The sequence below is a fragment of the Lolium rigidum genome, chromosome 2 (assembly GCF_022539505.1).
Source record: "Lolium rigidum isolate FL_2022 chromosome 2, APGP_CSIRO_Lrig_0.1, whole genome shotgun sequence".
Lineage (NCBI taxonomy): Eukaryota > Viridiplantae > Streptophyta > Magnoliopsida > Poales > Poaceae > Lolium > Lolium rigidum.
Window position 1 is genome coordinate 120124834 of NC_061509.1, and position 20523 is coordinate 120145356.

General features: G+C 40.6%; 1 long non-coding RNA gene across 1 annotated transcript; it reads left to right on the forward strand.

Annotated features, from left to right (window-relative positions):
• Positions 1 to 10725: 10725 nt before the first annotated feature.
• On the forward strand, positions 10726 to 18615 carry LOC124687148. Its single transcript, XR_006998113.1, has 3 exons — positions 10726 to 11000; positions 11102 to 11296; positions 18562 to 18615. It is a non-coding gene; the product is annotated as an uncharacterized LOC124687148 (long non-coding RNA).
• The last annotated feature ends 1908 nt before the right edge of the window (positions 18616 to 20523 follow it).

Below are 20523 nucleotides of genomic sequence, written 5' to 3' on the forward strand. Positions count from 1 at the left end.
GACATATTGATATTTGGGACCAACCTTGATGTGATTAAGGAGGTCAAGGAGTTCCTATCTCGTTGTTTTGAGATGAAGGACTTGGGAGTAGCTGATGTGATCTTAAACATCAAGCTGCTGAAGGATGACGATGGTGGGATTACATTGCTTCAGTCCCACTATGTAGAAAAGATCCTGAGTCGCTTCGGGTATAGCGACTGCAAATCTTCTCCAACGCCTAATGATCCTAGTGTGATAATTCGTAAGAATAAAATAATTGCTAGAGATCAATTGCGATATTCGCAGATCATTGGCTCCCTTATGTATTTAGCCAGCACCACGATGCCTGACATCTCCTTTGCTGTAAGTAAACTCAGCCGTTTTGTGTCTAGACCTGGAGATGTTCATTGGCATGCTCTTGAGAGAGTTTTGCGCTATTTGAAAGGCACTGCGAGTTATGGCATTCACTATCTTCGGGTATCCAAGGGTACTTGAGGGTTATAGTGATGCAAATTGGATATACGATGCTTGATGAGACTAAGGCCACAAGTGGTTATTTGTTTACACTTGGAGGTGGCGCTGTTTCCTGGAAGTTTTGCAAGCGAGACCATCATTACGAGGTCAACTATGGAAGCAGAACTCACGGCATTAGACACAACCATCTGTTGAAGCGAGTGGCTTCGTGAGCTCTTGATGGACTTACCTGTGGTTGAGAAACCAATACCCGCTATTCCTATGAGCTGTGATAATCAAGCTGTGACCGTCAAAGTAAACAGTTCTAAGGATAATATGAAGTCATCAAGGCATGTGAAGAGGAGGCTGAAAACTGTCGGGAAAATGAGAAACCCGGAGTTATAGCGTTGGATTATATCCATACGTCTAGAAACCTGGCAGACCCCTTCACAAAGGGACTATCACGAAATGTGATAGAAAATGCATCGAGGGAGATGGGTATGAGACCCACACTATGAGCTGCCCACGGTGGTAACCCACTCTATGTGATCGGAGATCCCGTGAATTAGAGCTCGGGAGACAAGATGTTGGTCGAGTTTGGGAGGAGAGTATATATCCCTATAGCAATTTTACCACTCCGTAAGATGCAATACTCTCCTAATCTGCATGGCAGGTTGATAATTATCTTAATGTGTTCTAAGTGGATTATTCTAGCAGAGATGTCCTGCAGAACATCTCTTGAAGAACACACCTATATGAGTCTGATTGTTAAATGTCGCAATCTATGAGAGTTGGGTGCTCTCTAGTAAACTCATGAAAGGCCCTGGAGTAAGACGTATAAGCTCCAAACCGCAAGGAAGCCTCGCGGCAGCCTAGTATCGGTCTAGGCTTTGTATGAAGCTAGTGCGCAGGAAACTTGTAGTTCAAGGCATAGTCCACTATCCAAGTTGCAATCTAGTGTAATATGAAGATTTAAGTGGAAGTTCAATGATACGTCTCCGACGTATCGATAATTTCTTATGTTCTATGCCATATTATTGATGATACCTACATGTTTTATGCACACTTTATGTCATATTCGTGCATTTTCTGGAACTAACCTATTAACAAGATGCCGAAGTGCCGGTTCATGTTTTCTCGCTGTTTTTGGTTTCAGAAATCCTAGTAACGAAATATTCTCGGAATTGGACGAAACAAAGACCCGGGGGCCTATTTTTCCACGGAGCTTCCAGAAGACCGAAGAACATACGAAGTAGGGCCACGAGGTGGCGACACCACAAGGCGGCGCGGCCCAGGGGGGGCCCGCGCCGCCCTATGGTGTGGCCCCCTCGTCTGGCCCCCGACTCTGCCCTTCCGCCTACTTAAAGCCTCCGTCGCGAAACCCACGATGCGAAAAACCACGATACGGAAAACCTTGCGAGACGCCGCCGCCGCCGATCCCATCTCGGGGGATTCGGGAGATCTCCTCCGGCACCCTGCCGGAGAGGGGATTCATCTCCCGGAGGACTCTACACCGCCATGGTCGCCTCCGGAGTGATGAGTGAGTAGTTCACCCCTGGACTATGGGTCCATAGCAGTAGCTAGATGGTTGTATTCTCCTCATTGTGCTTCATTGTTGGATCTTGTGAGCTGCCTAACATGATCAAGATCATCTATCTGTAATTCTATATGTTGTGTTTGTCGGGATCCGATGGATAGAGAATACCATGTCATGTTAATTATCAAGTTATTACATATGTGTTGTTTATGATCTTGCATGCTCTCCGTTACTAGTAGAGGCTGTGGCCAAGTTTTTTACTTTTAACTCCAAGAGGGAGTACTTATGCTCGATAGTGGGTTCATGCCTGCATTGACACACGGGACGAGTGACAGAAAGTTCTAAGGTTGTGTTGTCTTGTTGCCACTAGGGATAAAACATTGGCGCTATGTCCGAGGATGTAGTTGTTGATTACATTACGCACCATACTTAATGCAATTGTCTGTTGTTAGCAACTTAATACTTGAGGGGTTCGGATGATAACTCTGAAGGTGGACTTTTTAGGCATAGATGCGGTTGGATGGCGGTCTATGTACTTTGTCGTAATGCCCAATTAAATCTCACTATACTTATCATGTCATGTATGTGCATTGTTATGCCCTCTCTATTTGTCAATTGCCCGACTGTAATTTGTTCACCCAACATGCTTTTATCTTATGGGAGAGACACCTCTAGTGAGCTGTGGACCCCGGTCCATTCTTTAATACTTGAAATACAAATCTCGCTGCAATACTTGTTTTTACTATTTTCTCTGCAAACAATCATCTTCCACACAATACGGTTAATCCTTTGTTACGGCAAGCCGGTGAGATTGACAACCTCACTTGTTTTGTTGGGGCAAAGTACTTTGGTTGTGTTGTGCGGGTTCCACGTTGGCGCCGGAATCTCGGTGTTGCGCCGCACTACATCCCGCCGCCATCAACCTTCAACGTGCTTCTTGGCTCCTCCTGGTTCGATAAACCTTGGTTTCTTTCTGAGGGAAAACTTGCTGCTGTGCGCATCATACCTTCCTCTTGGGGTTGCCCAACGAACGTGTGAAATACACGCCATCAAGCTCTTTTACGGCGCCGTTGCCGGGGAGATCAAGACACGCTGCAAGGGGAGTCTCCACTTCTCAATCTCTTTACTTTGTTTTTGTCTTGCTTTATTTTATTTACTACTTTGTTTGCTGCACTTATATCAAAACACAAAAAAATTAGTTGCTAGCTTTACTTTATTTCTTGTCTTGTTTGCTATATTAAAAACACAAAAAAATTAGTTTACTTGCATTTACTTTATCTAGTTTGCTTTATTTACTATTGCTAAAATGGCCAACCCTGAAAATACTAAGTTGTGTGACTTCACTAGCACAAATAATAATGATTTCTTATGCACACCTATTGCTCCACCTGCTACTACAGCGGAATTCTTTGAAATTAAACCTGCTTTACTAAATCTTGTTATGCGAGAGCAATTTTCTAGTGTTAGTTACGATGATGCTTGCTGCCCATCTCAATAATTTTGTTGAACTATGTGAAATGCAAAAGTATAAAGATGTAGATGGTGACATTATAAAATTAAAATTGTTTCCTTTCTCATTAAGAGGAAGAGCTAAAGATTGGTTGCTATCTCTGCCTAAGAATAGTATTGATTCATGGACTAAATGCAAGGATGCTTTTATTGGTAGATATTATCCCCCTGCTAAAATTATATCTTTGAGGAGTAGCATAATGAATTTTAAACAATTGGATAATGAACATGTTGCTCAAGCTTGGGAAAGAATGAAATCTTTGGTTAAAAATTGCCCAACCCATGGAGTGACTACTTGGATGATCATCCAAACCTTCTATGCGGGACTAAATTTTTCTTCGCGGAACTTATTGGATTCAGCTGCTGGAGGTACCTTTATGTCCATCACTCTTGGTGAAGCAACAAAGCTCCTTGATAATATGATGGTTAATTACTCTGAATGGCACACGAAAAGAGCTCCACAAGGTAAGAAGGTAAATTCTGTCGAAGAATCCTCTTCCTTGAATGATAAAGTTGATGCTATTATGTCTATGCTTGCGAATGATAGGACTAATGTTGATCCTAATAATGTTCCATTAGCTTCATTGGTTGCCCAAGAAGAACATGTTGATGTAAACTTCATTAAAAATAATAATTTCAACAACAATGCTTATCGGAACAATTCTAGTAATAACTATAGGCCATATCCTTATAATAATGGTAACGGTCATGCTAATTCTTATGGGAATTCTTACAACAATAATAGGAATACACCCCCTGGACTTGAAGCCATGCTTAAAGAATTTATTAGTACACAAAGCTGCTTTTAACAAATCTGTTGAGGAAAAGCTCAATAAAATTGATATTCTTGTTTCTAGAGTTGATAGTCTTGCCTCGATGTTGATCTTTTGAAATCGAAAGTTATGCCTAATAGGGATATTGAAAATAAAATTGTTACTACAGCAAATGCCATCCAAGTTAGAATTAATGAGAATATAAGATTAATGGCTGAACTGCGTGCTAGGTGGGATAGAGAAGAAAATGAAAAACTAGCTAAAGAGAGAAATGTAGTTAAAGTTTGGACTATTACCACCACTAGCAATGCTAATAATTCACATGTTGCTGCACCTCCTACTATCAATGGTAAAATAATTGGTGTTGGCAATGCTTCTACTCCTAGTGCAAAGCGCGCAAAATTACACGAAACTGCTAAAACTGCTTGAAACTACTTGTGATAAAGCTGCTGAAATTTTTTCCAACCTTGGGGATGATAATCCCATTGCTTTAGATTGTAATGATTTAGATTTTGATGATTGCCATATCTCTGAAGTTATAAAGTTCTTACAAAAACTTGCTAAAAGTCCCAATGCTAGTGCTATAAATTTGGCTTTCACAAAACATATTACAAATGCTCTCATAAAAGCTAGAGAAGAGAAACTAAAAACTTGAAACTTCTATTCCTAGAAAGCTAGAGGATGGTTGGGAGCCCATCATTAAAATGAGGGTCAAAGACTTTGATTGTAATGCCTTATGTGATCTTGGTGCAAGTATTTCTGTTATGCCTAAAAAAGTCTATGATATGCTTGACTTGCCACCATTGAAGAATTGTTATTTGGATGTTAATCTCGCTGATAATGCTAAAAAGAAACCTTTGGGGAAAGTTGATAATATTCATATTATGGTTAATAATAACCTTGTCCCCGTTGATTTTGTTGTCTTGGATATTGAATGCAATGCATCTTGCCCCATTATATTGGGAAGACCTTTTCTCCGAACCGTTGGTGCTACTATTGATATGAAGGAAGGTAATATTAAATATCAATTTCCTCTCAAGAAAGGTATGGAACACTTCCCTAGAAAGAGAATGAAGTTACCTTATGATTCTATTATTAGAACAAATTATGATGTTGATGCTTCATCTCTCGATGTTACTTGAGCTACACTTTTGCGCCTAGGCTGAAGGCGTTAAAGAAAGCGCTTATGGGAGACAACCCATGTTTTTACTACAGTATTTTTTGTTTTATATTTGTGTCTTGGAAGTTGTTTACTACTGTAGCAACCTCTCCTTATCTTAGTTTTAAGTTTTGTTGTGCCAAGTAAAGTCTTTGATAGAAAAGTAAGTACTAGATTTGGATTACTGCGCAGTTCCAGATTTCTTTCTTTGTCACGAATCTGGATCTATCTCCCTGTAGTTAGCTCAGCAAATTACGCCAATTTACGAGCATGATCCTCAGATATGTACGCAACTTTCATTCAATTTGAGCATTTTCGTTTGAGCAAGTCTGGTGGCCTAATAAAATCCATCTTTACGGACTGTTCTGTTTTGACAGATTCTGTCTTTTATTTCGCATTGCCTCTTTTGCTATGTTGGATGAATTTCTTTGATCCACTAATGTCCGAGTAGCTTTATGCAATGTCCAGAAGTGTTAAGAATGATTGTGTCACCTCTGAACATGTGAATTTTTATTATGCACTAACCCTCTAATGAGTTGTTTCGAGTTTGGTGTGGAGGAAGTTTTCAAGGATCAAGAGAGGAGTATGATGCAATATGATCAAGGAGAGTGAAAGCTCTAAGCTTGGGGATGCCCCGGTGGTTCACCCCTGCATATTATAAGAAGACTCAAGCGTCTAAGCTTGGGGATGCCCAAGGCATCCCCTTCTTCATCGACAACATTATCGGGTTCCTCCCACTGAAACTATATTTTTATTCCGTCACATCTTATGCACTTTGCTTGGAGCGTCGGTTTGTTTTTGTTTTTGTTTTGTTTGAATAAAATGGATCCTAGCATTCACTTTATGGGAGAGAGACACGCTCCGCTGTTGCATATGGACAAATATGTCCTTAGGCTCTACTCATAGTATTCATGGCGAAGTTTCTTCTTCGTTAAATTGTTATATGGTTGGAATTGGAAAATGCTACATGTAGTAACTCTAAAATGTCTTGGATAATTTGATACTTGGCAATTGTTGTGCTCATGTTTAAGCTCTTGCATCATATACTTTGCACCCATTAATGAAGAAATACTTAGAGCTTGCTAATTTGGTTTGCATATTTGGTTTCTCTAGAGTCTAGATAACATCTAGTATTGAGTTTTGAACAACAAGGAAGACGGTATGGAGTCTTATAATGTTTACCATATGTCTTTTATGTGAGTTTTGCTGTACCGTTCATCCTTGTGTTTGTTTCAAATAACCTTGCTAGCCTAAACCTTGTATCGAGAGGGAATACTTCTCATGCATCCAAAATACTTGAGCCAACCACTATGCCATTTGTGTCCACCATACCTACCTACTACATGGTATTTATCCGCCATTCCAAAGTAAATTGCTTGAGTGCTACCTTTAAAACTCCATCATTCACCTTTGCAATATATAGCTCATGGGACAAATAGCTTAAAAACTATTGTGGTATTGAATATGTACTTATGCACTTTATCTCTTATTAAGTTGCTTGTTGAGCGATAACCATGTTTACAGGGACGCCATCAACTATTCTTTGTTGGATATCATGTGAGTTGCTATGCATGTCCGTCTTGTACGAAGCAAGAGAGATCTACCACCTTCATGGTTGGAGCATGCATATTGTTAGAGAAGAACTTTGGGCCGCTAACTAAAGCCATGATTCATGGTGGAAGTTTCAGTTTGGACATATATCCTCAATCTCGTAAGAGAATAATAATTGTTGCCACATGCTTATGCCTTAAAGAGGAGTCCATTATATGTTGTCCATGTTGTCCCGGTATGGATGTCTAAGTTGAGAATAATCAAAAGCGAGAAATCCAAAATGCGAGCTTTCTCCTTAGACCTTTGTACGGGCGACATGGAGGTACCCCATTGTGACACTTGGTCAAAACATGTGCATTGCAAAGATCCGGTAGTCCAAGTTAATTAGGACAAGGTGCGGGCACTATTAGTATACTATGCATGAGACTTGCAACTTGTAAGATATGACTTTCATAACTCATATGCTTTATTACTACCGTTGACAAAATTGTTTCATGTTTTCAAAATAAAAGCTCTAGCACAAATATAGCAATCGATGCTTTCCTCTTTGAAGGACCATTCTCTTTACTTTTATGTTGAGTCAGTTCACCTATTTCTCTCCACCTCAAGAAGCAAACACTTGTGTGAGCTGTGCATTGATTCCTACATACTTGCATATTGTACTTGTTATATTACTCTATGTTGACAACTATCCATGAGATATACATGTTACAAGTTGAAAGCAACCGCTGAAACTTAATCTTCCTTTGTGTTGCTTCAATACCTTTACTTTGATTTATTGCTTTATGAGTTAACTCTTATGCAAGACTTATTAATACTTGTCTTGAAGTACTATTCATGAAAAGTCTTTGCTTTATGATTCACTTGTTTACTCATGTCATTACCATTGTTTTGATCGCTGCATCCACTACATATGTTTACAAATAGTATGATCAAGGTTATGATGGCATATCACTTCGAAATTATCTTTGTTATCGTTTTACCTGCTCGGGACGAGCGAGAACTAAGCTTGGGGATGCTTGATACGTCTCCGACGTATCGATAATTTCTTATGTTCTATGCCATATTATTGATGATACCTACATGTTTTATGCACACTTTATGTCATATTCGTGCATTTTACGGAACTAACCTATTAACAAGATGCCGAAGTGCCGGTTCTCGTTTTCTGCTGTTTTTGGTTTCAGAAATCCTAGTAACGTAATATTCTCGGAATTGGACGAAACAAAGACCCAGGGGCCTATTTTTCCACGGAGCTTCCAGAAGACCGAAGAACATACGAAGTAGGGCCACGAGGTGGCGACACCACAAGGCGGCGCGGCCCGGGGGGGCCCGCGCCGCCCTATGGGGTGGCCCCTCGTACGGCCCCCGACTCTGCCCTTCCGCCTACTTAAAGCCTCCGTCGCGAAACCCACGATGCGAAAAACCACGATACGGAAAACCTTGCGAGACGCCGCCGCCGCCGATCCCATCTCGGGGGATTACGGAGATCTCCTCCGGCACCCTGCCGGAGAGGGGATTCATCTCCCGGAGGACTCTACACCGCCATGGTCGCCTCCGGAGTGATGAGTGAGTAGTTCACCCCTGGACTATGGGTCCATAGCAGTAGCTAGATGGTTGTCTTCTCCTCATTGTGCTTCATTGTTGGATCTTGTGAGCTGCCTAACATGATCAAGATCATCTATCTGTAATTCTATATGTTGTGTTTGTCGGGATCCGATGGATAGAGAATACCATGTCATGTTAATTATCAAGTTATTACATATGTGTTGTTTATGATCTTGCATGCTCTCCGTTACTAGTAGAGGCTCGGCCAAGTTTTTACTTTTAACTCCAGAGGGAGTACTTATGCTCGATAGTGGGTTCATGCTGCATTGACACCAGGACGATGATGAGAAAGTTCTAAGGTTGTATTGTCTTGTTGCCACTAGGGATAAAACATTGGCTCTATGTCCAGAGGATGTAGTTGTTGATTACATTACGCACCATACTTAATGCAATTGTACGTTGTTAGCAACTTAATGCTGGAGGGGTTCGGATGATAACTCTGAAGGTGGACTTTTTAGGCATAGATGCGGTTGGATGGCGGTCTATGTACTTTGTCGTAATGCCCAATTAAATCTCACTATACTTATCATGTCATGTATGTGCATTGTTATGCCCTCTCTATTTGTCAATTGCCGGCTGTAATTTGTTCACCCAACATGCTTTTATCTTATGGGAGAGACACCTCTAGTGAGCTGTGGACCCCGGTCCATTCTTTAATCTTGAAATACAAATCTGCTTGCAATACTTGTTTTTACTATTTTGTACGCAAACAATCATCTTCCACACAATACGGTTAATCCTTTGTTATAGCAAGCCGGTGAGATTGACAACCTCATTTGTTTCGTTGGGGCAAAGTACTTTGGTTGTGTTGTGCGGGTTCCACGTTGGCGCCGGAATCTACGGTGTTGCGCCGCACTACATCCCGCCGCCATCAACCTTCAACGTGCTTCTTGGCTCCTCCTGGTTCGATAAACCTTGGTTTCTTTCTGAGGGAAAACTTGCTGCTGTGCGCATCATACCTTCCTCTTGGGGTTGCCCAACGAACGTGTGAAATACACGCCATCATTCAACTTAACAGTCTCCACGACATACCGGTATATAAAACAATGTTCTGGAAACTTATAGATGAGATGTGCCAATGAGAGTTTGTGGGGGATTGCTGGAATTCAATGGAAAAGACAAGTTTGACGAGAAGAACAAAGCCTCTAACTCAACCAACTTCAAGAGGAAGACTCCTTATAAGAAGAAAGGGAACTGGCATGTTTGTGGCGCTCCTGGACATTGGGCTCCTGATTGCCCAGAACGTCATGATCGGCGTGGGAACAGCGGCAAGTACGCAAATGTTGTTATTGGTGTTGATCGCGAGATGAAGGACGTTGGGTACGGTATTTCTCCTCTTGTCCTTTCGGTATGTAATTCTCTGATTGGTGGATAGACACCGAGCCAATACACATGTATGTTACGATGTCTTTATGTTTTCTTCTTATCGGTTGCAAGGACTTCCTCCGTGTGATGGGAAACAGCTCACGTGCTTCTGTTCGTGGTGTTGGTACGGTGGATCTGAAGTTCACTTCGGGAAAGACCATCCAGCTGAAGAATGTGCAGCACGTTCCCTCCATTAATAAGAATCTCGTTAAGGGATCGCTTTTATGTCGAGATGGTTTTAAGTTGGTCTTTGAGTCCAATAAAGTTGTTAAATAAATATTAAACCGAAAGTAAGTCATATAGGCCTATGTGCCAAATTCAAATTTATTAAAATGTTTTTCTTTTAAACTAAAAGTGGTTCCAAAATAGTCTACATTCAATAAGAAATCCACTAATATTTTTATTTAAAATTTTCAGACTTGGTTTGATTCACTTTTAAAGTATTTTGTTTTCAAATCAATTTCAAATGTTAACTCAGAAAACAAAACTGAGAAAAAAAATGTCACTAGACAGATAATTTTACTACGAATCCAACGCAAATAGAATTATCGAAAACGGAGCTATATAGCTAGAGATATGGAATTTCAAAACTAAATAGCTAGTGCAAACTAGGCTAATCCAATCAATTCAGTTTCTATGCGCGTGTAATAAGAAAAAGAAAAAGAAAAAGAAAGGGCCGATTGAATCTGGACCAAAGAAAGGAGTTAGCCGAGTCAGACCACGTGAAAGCATGACCGCGCCGCGATTGACGCAGCAGTAACCAGGTCCGCGTCCGTTTTTTTTTTCAATTTTCCTTGATGTGTGGGTCCCAGCCACGTCAGCGTCTTCAAGCTCAGCAACGAACAGGCAACGCACGAGCACGAGCCCGGCCGTTTTCAGTTTCTTGCGTTTCTCTTTTCTTTGATTCCCGGAGATTTAAGGCATATTTTGATGAGCCGTTTTGTCCTACAAATAGCCCTGTTAATCCTCTTCATTTACCCTCAAACCTCACAGAACGAGAGCCACCAGGCTGCTCGAATTTAACCTCGCAAGTCTGCGGTACCGACGACTTCCCAGGACGATTCCGGTGAGCACAGTCCATATCTTGACCTATAGTTTCTTCCAAACTTCCTATCTTTTCATTCCGCATCTCTCAGGCTTTGTTTCACAATTTTTCGTGCACCACAGCGACGACGCTATAATCGACTGTAGTCTCCGGCGAACGGTTTCCGGCAAACTACTGCACCCCGACGTCCGTGACTTCGCCGTCGAGTTCCCCTTGCGAAGACGAGCTCCGCCGTCCGCTACACCATCGCCAACAAGCACGGGAACATCAACCGCAGCGACCACGACCACATGTTCCAGTGACCTGTGCTTCCATACGTGAGCAACCCCATTGTTTCTTTTTTCATCCTTTCATTCTCTTTCCTTGCAACCACAGGATCCAGATCCTAAGGCTGGTATTAACTCACTTAGATGAAGGGGTATCGGCCAGTCAAAATCAGCCACTTGTCATATGAGTTTTAATTTTCGAATATTCTAGGCAGAATATACTCCAATTTTAGAAAAATCATAACTTAAGTTCCGTTCAGCGAAATTTAACAAATAAGGTGTCCCTGGATTCACAAAAATATGAATAATACGTTAGTATCATAATATTGCACTTTTACATCATGTTCATTCACAGTTTTTGCAGAAAGTTAATTATAGTACTTTGACTATAAAATAAATTCTATAGAATATTTTTGAGCGATTCTTTTTGCTGTTAGCATAAAATCAAATCCTCTGTACAGTAGTATATTAAAATAATTTATTTTTCTCTGTTATTTTATTTCTATATTTTATATAGTGTTGTAGACCTTTCTAGTGTAGAAAAATGTTTTGAATATATTAAACAATACTAAAATTATGATCATGGCATCATGCATATAGAATACAACCAGAGAGATACCTAGGTGAGTTTTGTTATGTTTAATTAACATATGCATGCATATTTTATTTCTTGTGATTGTCTATGTATGTGTGCTTATGTAGTATTATTTTATTAGTTAACAGTAAAACTGGGTGACTCACGAGCAACCACAGCGATTTGGGAATATTAGCCTTCCGATCTGGCCGATTAACCATATGTATTCGTTGGTCACCTATCGAACGTTGGGTCTTTTTAACGCGTCAGCCCGCATGTAACAGCCCGCAAAACGTTAAATGGGCTACTACTCTGAAAATGGAGTTGGGTGCATCGTCGTTCACTGGGCCGGCATCAGCGTCATGCGACCACCTAGACTGCATTATGAATTGTGATAGGCCCTCTTAGTTTAGTCAGCTTCAGCCTGTACCGGTCACCCAGTTGAGTTCTAGCCCTGAAAGGACCCAATTCAGTTCTCCTCGTTAGGAGTTAGGATTAGGTTAGTTTGTAAAGGAAGGCGTAGCGGCGGCAGGGGATTTCTATGGAGTATGGATTATGAATCTATGATGGCGCCGCTGCTTGTTTATTCGAGCGACCATGGCGTAGCAGTGCGCACCTTCGAGCCCTTTTTTCCCCGATTGCGCACTGTTTTCACGGGCTGCATATATAATCATCTTCCTTTCTACCCATGTTTTGTCTTGCCATTGATCTCCTCTTGTTCTACTGCCATATTCCTCGCTTATAGCAACATCCCCGCCAATAAACAGGATCACCTCCATCCACCTTAACATCTTTGACGTCAGCGGTGACGACCCGCTCTCTGTCGTAGTCCAGTGTCGAGTTTAGTAAGTGAAGTCGTTTTGCTTGAATTATGGAAGAATTTTGTACGCATATTGATCTAATCCAGCCGTTTATGTCGGATACGTCTTTTCCGACCTTTAAGCTTCGTTGTGTTGGTTGACTTGTGTTTGCGGCGGTTGGGATAAGGGGACAGGCAGATCAAGAGTCACGTCCTTCTTCTTTCGGTTGTTCCGCACAATCTTTGCTCTATTCAATTTTGAGTGAGAAGCATTCCAACTTCTCATTACAAAAAATGGAAAGTAAAACTTTTGTTTTTTGTTTGCAGAGAGGTGGAACATTGTCGCTACGTGGGTGGAGCTGATTAGTCCAGTTCACTATTTTTCTTCTGCCTCAGTGGCAATGAAATTTTACATTTGTTACATGACATCTCTTACTGTGGATTGTGCACAATTTTTTTTCCAATCATTCAAATTTTCTTATTGTAATATGGCTACTTTTTATAGTCTATTTCTGTTATTTATGTGGATACGAGTCGCAAAGAATAGATTATCCGAGTCCTATATTTATTAGCGCTCCTTCAAATATTTATTGATGCCAATATTCCAGATCAACTAATTGTTTGATTATTTCTTTTGCATATGTTGTAACCCAATGAACAAACAAGAGCTTTGTTCTCATCAGAAAAATAAACTGCCGACAAGGTATGCTATTCCAAACACAAGGTAACTGGGTGACTCACGAGCAACCACAGCGATTTGGGAATATTAGCCTTCCGATCTGGCCGATTAACCGTATGTATTCGTTGGTCGTCCTACCTATCGAACGTTGGGTCTTTTTAACGCGTCAGCCCGCATGTAACAGCCCGCAAAACGTTAAATGGGCTGCTACTCTGAAAATGGAGTTGGGTGCATCGTCGTTCACTGGGCCGGCATCAGCGTCATGCGACCACCTAGACTGCATTATGAATTGTGATAGGCCCTCTTAGTTTAGTCAGCTTCAGCCTGTACCGGTCACCCAGTTGAGTTCGTACCGGTCACCCAGTTGAGTTCTAGCCCTGAAAGGACCCAATTCAGTTCTCCTCGTTAGGAGTTAGGATTAGGTTAGTTTGTAAAGGAAGGCGTAGCGGCGGCAGGGGATTTCTATGGAGTATGGATTATGAATCTATGATGGCGCCGCTGCTGTTTATTCAGGCGACCATGGCGTAGCAGGTGCGCACCTTCCGCCCCTTTTTTTCCCCTGATTGCGCACCTGTTTTCACAGGCTGCATATATAATCATCTTCCTTTCTACCCATGTTTTGTCTTGCCATTGATCTCCTCTTGTTCTACTGCCATATTCCTCGCTTATAGCAACATCCCCGCCAATAAACAGGATCACCTCCATCCACCTTAACATCTTTGACGTCAGCGGTGACGACCCGCTCTCTGTCGTAGTCCAGTGTCAGTTTAGTAAGTGAAGTCGTTTTGCTTGAATTATGGAAGAATTTTGCACGCATATTGATCTAATCCAGCCGTTTATGTCAGATACGTCTTTTCTGACCTTTAAGCTTCGTTGTGTTGGTTGACTTGTGTTTGCGGCGGTTGGGATAAGGGGACAGGCAGATCAAGAGTCACGTCCTTCTTCTTTCGGTTGTTCCGCACAATCTTTGCTCTATTCAATTTTGAGTGAGAAGCATCCCAACTTCTCATTACAAAAAATGGAAAGTAAAACTTTTGTTTTTTGTTTGCGAGAGAGGTGGAACATTGTCGCTACGTGGGTGGAGCTGATTAGTCCAGTTCACTATTTTTTCTGCCTCAGTGGCAATGGAATTTTACATTTGTTACATGACATCTCTTACTGTGGATTGTGCACAATTTTTTTTCCAATCATTCAAATTTTCTTATTGTAATATGGCTACTTTTTATAGTCTATTTCTGTTATTTATGTGGATACGAGTCACAAAGAATAGATTATCCGAGTCCTATATTTATTAGCGCTCCTTCAAATATTTATTGATGCCAATATTCCAGATCAACTAATTGTTTGATTATTTCTTTTGCATATGTTGTAACCCAATGAAGCATATGCCTGCTCACCACTATCTTGAACAAACAAGAGCTTTGTTCTCATCAGAAAAACAAACTGCCGACAAGGTATGCTATTCCAAACACAAGGTAACTGGGTGACTCACGAGCAACCACAACGATTTGGGAATATTAGCCTTCCGATCTGGCCGATTAACCGTATGTATTCGTTGGTCGTCCTACCTATCGAACGTTGGGTCTTTTTAACGCGTCAGCCCGCATGTAACAGCCCGCAAAACGTTAAATGGGCTGCTACTCTGAAAATGGAGTTGGGTGCATCGTCGTTCACTGGGCCGGCATCAGCGTCATGCGACCACCTAGACTGCATTATGAATTGTGATAGGCCCTCTTAGTTTAGTCAGCTTCAGCCTGTACCGGTCACCCAGTTGAGTTCGTACCGGTCACCCGGTTGAGTTCTAGCCCTGAAAGGACCCAATTCAGTTCTCCTCGTTAGGAGTTAGGATTAGGTTAGTTTGTAAAGGAAGGCGTAGCGGCGGCAGGGGATTTCTATGGAGTATGGATTATGAATCTATGATGGCGCCGCTGCTTGTTTATTCGAGCGACCATGGCGTAGCGAGTGCGCACCTTCCGCCCCTTTTTTTCCTCGATTGCGCACCTGTTTTCACAGGCTGCATATATAATCATCTTCCTTTCTACCCATGTTTTGTCTTGCCATTGATCTCCTCTTGTTCTACTGCCATATTCCTCGCTTATAGCAACATCCCCGCCAATAAACAGGATGACCTCCATCCACCTTAACATCTTTGACGTCAGCGGTGACGACCCGCTCTCTGTCGTAGTCCAGTGTCAGTTTAGTAAGTGAAGTCGTTTTGCTTGAATTATGGAAGAATTTTGCACGCATATTGATCTAATCCAGCCGTTTATGTCAGATACGTCTTTTCGACCTTTAAGCTTCGTTGTGTTGGTTGACTTGTGTTTGCGGCGGTTGGGATAAGGGGACAGGCAGATCAAGAGTCACGTCCTTCTTCTTTCGGTTGTTCCGCACAATCTTTGCTCTATTCAATTTTGAGTGAGAAGCATCCCAACTTCTCATTACAAAAAATGGAAAGTAAAACTTTTGTTTTTTGTTTGCAGAGAGGTGGAACATTGTCGCTACGTGGGTGGAGCTGATTAGTCCAGTTCACTATTTTTTTTCTGCCTCAGTGGCAATGGAATTTTACATTTGTTACATGACATCTCTTACTGTGGATTGTGCAAAATTTTTTTTCCAATCATTCAAATTTTCTTATTGTAATATGGCTACTTTTTATAGTCTATTTCTGTTATTTATGTGGATACGAGTCGCAAAGAATAGATTATCCGAGTCCTATATTTATTAGCGCTCCTTCAAATATTTATTGATGCCAATATTCCAGATCAACTAATTGTTTGATTATTTCTTTTGCATATGTTGTAACCCAATGAAGCATATGCCTGCTCACCACTATCTTGAACAAACAAGAGCTTTGTTCTCATCAGAAAAACAAACTGCCGACAAGGTATGCTATTCCAAACACAAGGTATTGTTATGGCCATCATCTAAGTCCAAGTGCCAATTTAACTCTCTTGGTCAGCTGGGATCTTACTCAATATTATTTTAAGATATTGAGGAGACTGGAATTGCTAGAAGAAAAATTGTTAAATTGGTACCAGAGCTGTATAGGTGTACACATGGTGTGAAGCGACATCACTTCTTATTCTATATGTGGTCTCCTGAGGTGATATATTAATCTTCTGTTAGTAATGTAAATAGACACGTCCCTTTCAAAAAGATAAGAATGTCAGAAAGCAGGTTCCGATAGAAATATAATAGCAACTGTTACCAAAATAAAGTCTATTTTCCCTTAGAAAATAAAATTTCATAACCTGTTCCAGCCGAGTCGGAATATTATTCCTTTTATGCGGGGAAAATATGACACTGAATTATTTGAAGATGTTCTGGGCTATGAACTACTGATATATCTTATGAGCAAAAACATTCATACTGTGCCTTGTCACTATATATTCTCATGTTGCTTAATAATTCACCATATAACCATGTTCCTCTTCTATTTTCAAACCTGATAAACTCTGAATATGTTACTATGACATTGTGAACATCTAATGTGTTGTTGTTCTTCATGGCGGCTAATGGTTCAGTTTTAGAAAATTTTAATTCATGAGATGATGTGAGAGGTTGCGTTAAGGTTATATTTTTTTAATTGTGTTCTTGTGTTAATAGATAACATACTGACTTATAGTCTGCTGAAAGTTTGATTATAGAAAGGACCGATAAAATATGACATCTTTGCTCTCACTAATATAGGTTAATGACAGTCATTGAGAAAGCACTTAAACTGAATCATTACCAATAAACTGAGAGATGGTCCTACACTGATTGAAATATTTTATAAGTTGCACAGTTTTTATTGCTTGTTATACTCTCGTTGGGTGTACTTGAAGTTGTTTTAGCATATGAAAGCAGAATTACTAATGAACCTCCTACGACTTCTGTTACATTAGAAACTAAAGAACATGTTTCAAGATACGTACCAGAAGCTGCAACTCTTTGTGTGATCAGATACCTACCAGATTACCAAAACCTGCAACTCATGCTAATGAATATTTATTCACAGGAGACAACACAGTTGGTTTAAATTAGGAGGGCAAACTGCAGTAACTTTACTTGAAAGTTGTAATCTGAGAATGTTCTACATCGATTATGGAGAAACTGTTTTCAGGCTGTGGTTAGTATCGGCTCGAGTTTTTGGTGTTTGAGGTTATTAATGATCATGTATGCACTGTTAGGTGATCAATTTACCAAGAAAAGGAAGTCAAGATAGCATATCCGATGGTAATGCTCCATGCTATTGTTTCTGACAACTTCTGATTGGCTGCTCAATATGTTATGTTGTACCAACCACCTAGCTACATACTCAGTAACTGTGTTTCAGCAGATTCGCACAAGAGGCTCCAAATTATTGGTTGCTATCAACTTGATGCAGCCTATAGTTGTTGCCTTCATGAGGAGTGCACAATCAACTGAATATCATCAGTGACTGATTATTTCTGTCGCAGTCAATTCGCCATAGGTAGTAGAATTACTTTGAAAGTATAATCAGCAGCTAAAATTCTGATGTACCAAAATAAGATTTTGAACTTGATGATATTGTGCTTACGCACTCACTATTTGTTAGATTCATATTAATATGTTTTGTGGGTTGATATGAAAAATATACTCCTAATTAGTAGAGGTGCATTCTCTTACTTAGGAAAGATTATCTATGGAAGGATGTTCGGTTGGAAATAATACAATTTGTATCTTTTGGAACTATCCTGCTGGTGTCTACACTTTGCAAACTATTTCTGTATGATAATAATTTTGGGTTTAGAACACCAATTTGTCGTGATTTGGGATTGTGCTTTCACGATTTTGCTTCAGATTTTGGGAACACTAATCTATACTTTTTTGTTGGTGTAGCCCACATTGATACTAAAGAAAATATCATCAGTAACTTCTTAGAATGGACAGTCATCTTAAATTTGGCGGCCTTATACCATATTTTATTGCGTGGTTGCAAAAAACAGTTGGCTCGATTCATCTCACCGAAGATTAATATCCAAGTAGAAAACTATCATATATAAGTTGATGGTCATCTACGTCTACATCATTAGTCGAACTGATGCTGATATGATGGCGTCACAAATGTCTGAATGGTGATAGGTGGTCATTTTTTAGCAGAATTTTGTGCAACTCTATGATTAATAGTGTATATGTAGGCACTATGATTATAAATGTTCAAATTTTCTCAGTCCAAGGATTGCCAAATATTTCTATGATTCCTCCTTTGAGATGGACGGGCGCGGCAACGCACGCTCTTATGTTCTAGTGGTTTGTAGATTGTTTGGATTATCAAGAGTGCTTTTGTGACGAGTGCACCAATCCCTCTCCTCATAATGTTTTCTATGCATGTAGTTTTTACTTAGTACATATTGCATGTGAAGGATGTTTTTAAAGTATATGCTATGCTATACTAATCCTATAGTCTTAGGATTCCTCTAGTTTCCCTTAAGTTGCCATGGTAGGTAGTTTTGCTTAGCCATGCTATTAGATACGTGGTTGGGATATCATGATGAGATGAAATGAAGAAATATGTTTTTGTTATAAATGAAAACAACTTGATAAATGAAAAACCTGGGCGGATTGGTATGAGTGGAGCGTCTGCACGGTGAAAATTGGTGGGGTCCGCCGCCCAGGAACAAAAGAGATTGGACATGTTTCATGTTTAGTAGCTTCTTGTACAGCCGCATGTCATATGGGCTCTGTCTTGACTAAGTAGGTTGTAGGGTTCTGTCCCGACGTGACCAGCAGATGTAGTTGTGTAGGTTGGAACGGGTCCGTCCAGAGGGCTCAGAGATTTATTTCCGAAAACAGTCTCGTCTTAGTCTTCTCCCAACCATTTGAGAAAAATGAGCATCATGGTGGAAAAGGGGCTGACTAAGTCATGCGGGTAAAGTATACAAACCTCCGCAGAGTGTAAAAACTGAGTACTTAGCCATGTGCCCGGTTACGGACAACTTTGAGCAACTGAACCTGGAGTTGTTGGAAGATCTCTCTCATCCAAATTTCTTAAGTAAAAACTTGGTGGGAAACTTGGGTAGTAAAGTAAGTAGCTGGATCATCTAGTGTCTATCCCTGGTGAGCCAGTGTGATGAGAACCTGGGTTCATGCTCTTAGGTGATATATTTTCAAAGACAAATGTTGTTTGCAAAAAGATAGGGAAAATGCTCGCTTTTCACAAATGAGCCAAGCTCCACTTAGCCAAATAATCATGTAAGTGTTAGGTGCCATTTGTGTCCACCATATGACATCTTGCCAATACAATTCCAAAATGTATTGACCCTTGTGGTTGTAACCTTTCATGTTGCAGGTCACTACTCTCATTGAGTAATGCTGTATTAGGATCACGAGTCTTCGCTCAACATGTCTGCTTGTGGCATCATGAAGAAAGATGGCTCCATGCTTTTACTTTACCGTTGTGAACTCTGAATAAACGCTAGCCATAAGCTATGCAAGTTGTAATGAACTATTTTATTTCTGATGGATCATACGTTGTAATATTTGACCTTTGCTATTTGATATATCAAATCTGAATTGTGTGTGCTAGAAGTTGATCCGGGACTAGCACTAAAAACACAGGGATCGGCACCCTACCGGGTGAGGTCACTACAGACTAGATCGTGCAGTGCGCCATGACTGACACCGCGATGTCTGCCACCGGAACATGCTGACGGGGTGTCTGAGGGGTGTGGAGTCAACTGAAAAAGTTGTCGTTTGCCTTCACCGGTCCTCATGATGTCGACCGCTGCCATGCCCCCACGTCGAGCGCACACAACTTAGCTCAATCAGATGCCAACAAGATATTTTTTCCATATTTTTTTAAAATTTATTCACCATATGCAATGCAATACTGTTCTAAATCATTTGAAATTTCAATCAATTGTGCTATGTAGTAGGGCAATGGACACTGGGTACCAAGTTCGATCAATTGTTTGTCTTGGATGATGCGAATTCATCACTGCATATGAAGATGAAGAAGGTTTTATTGACCCATACCCAATGTCAAGGAAGAAAAGTTCAAGGCAAAGACAATTACTTGGACAAAAGAAAAGCTTGCATGAGGTCCATTTGACATCCATCCTTCCCTACATTAACATTTTCCATTCTCTGAACACATCACACTTGCATTCTCTCAACTATTCTTTAGCGACACATATACTTATTTCTAAAACAAAAATCTTTACTCTCAAGGTTTGAAGGCACGGCCACTTGGACGGTTTCCTACTTTACCACGCTTTGCT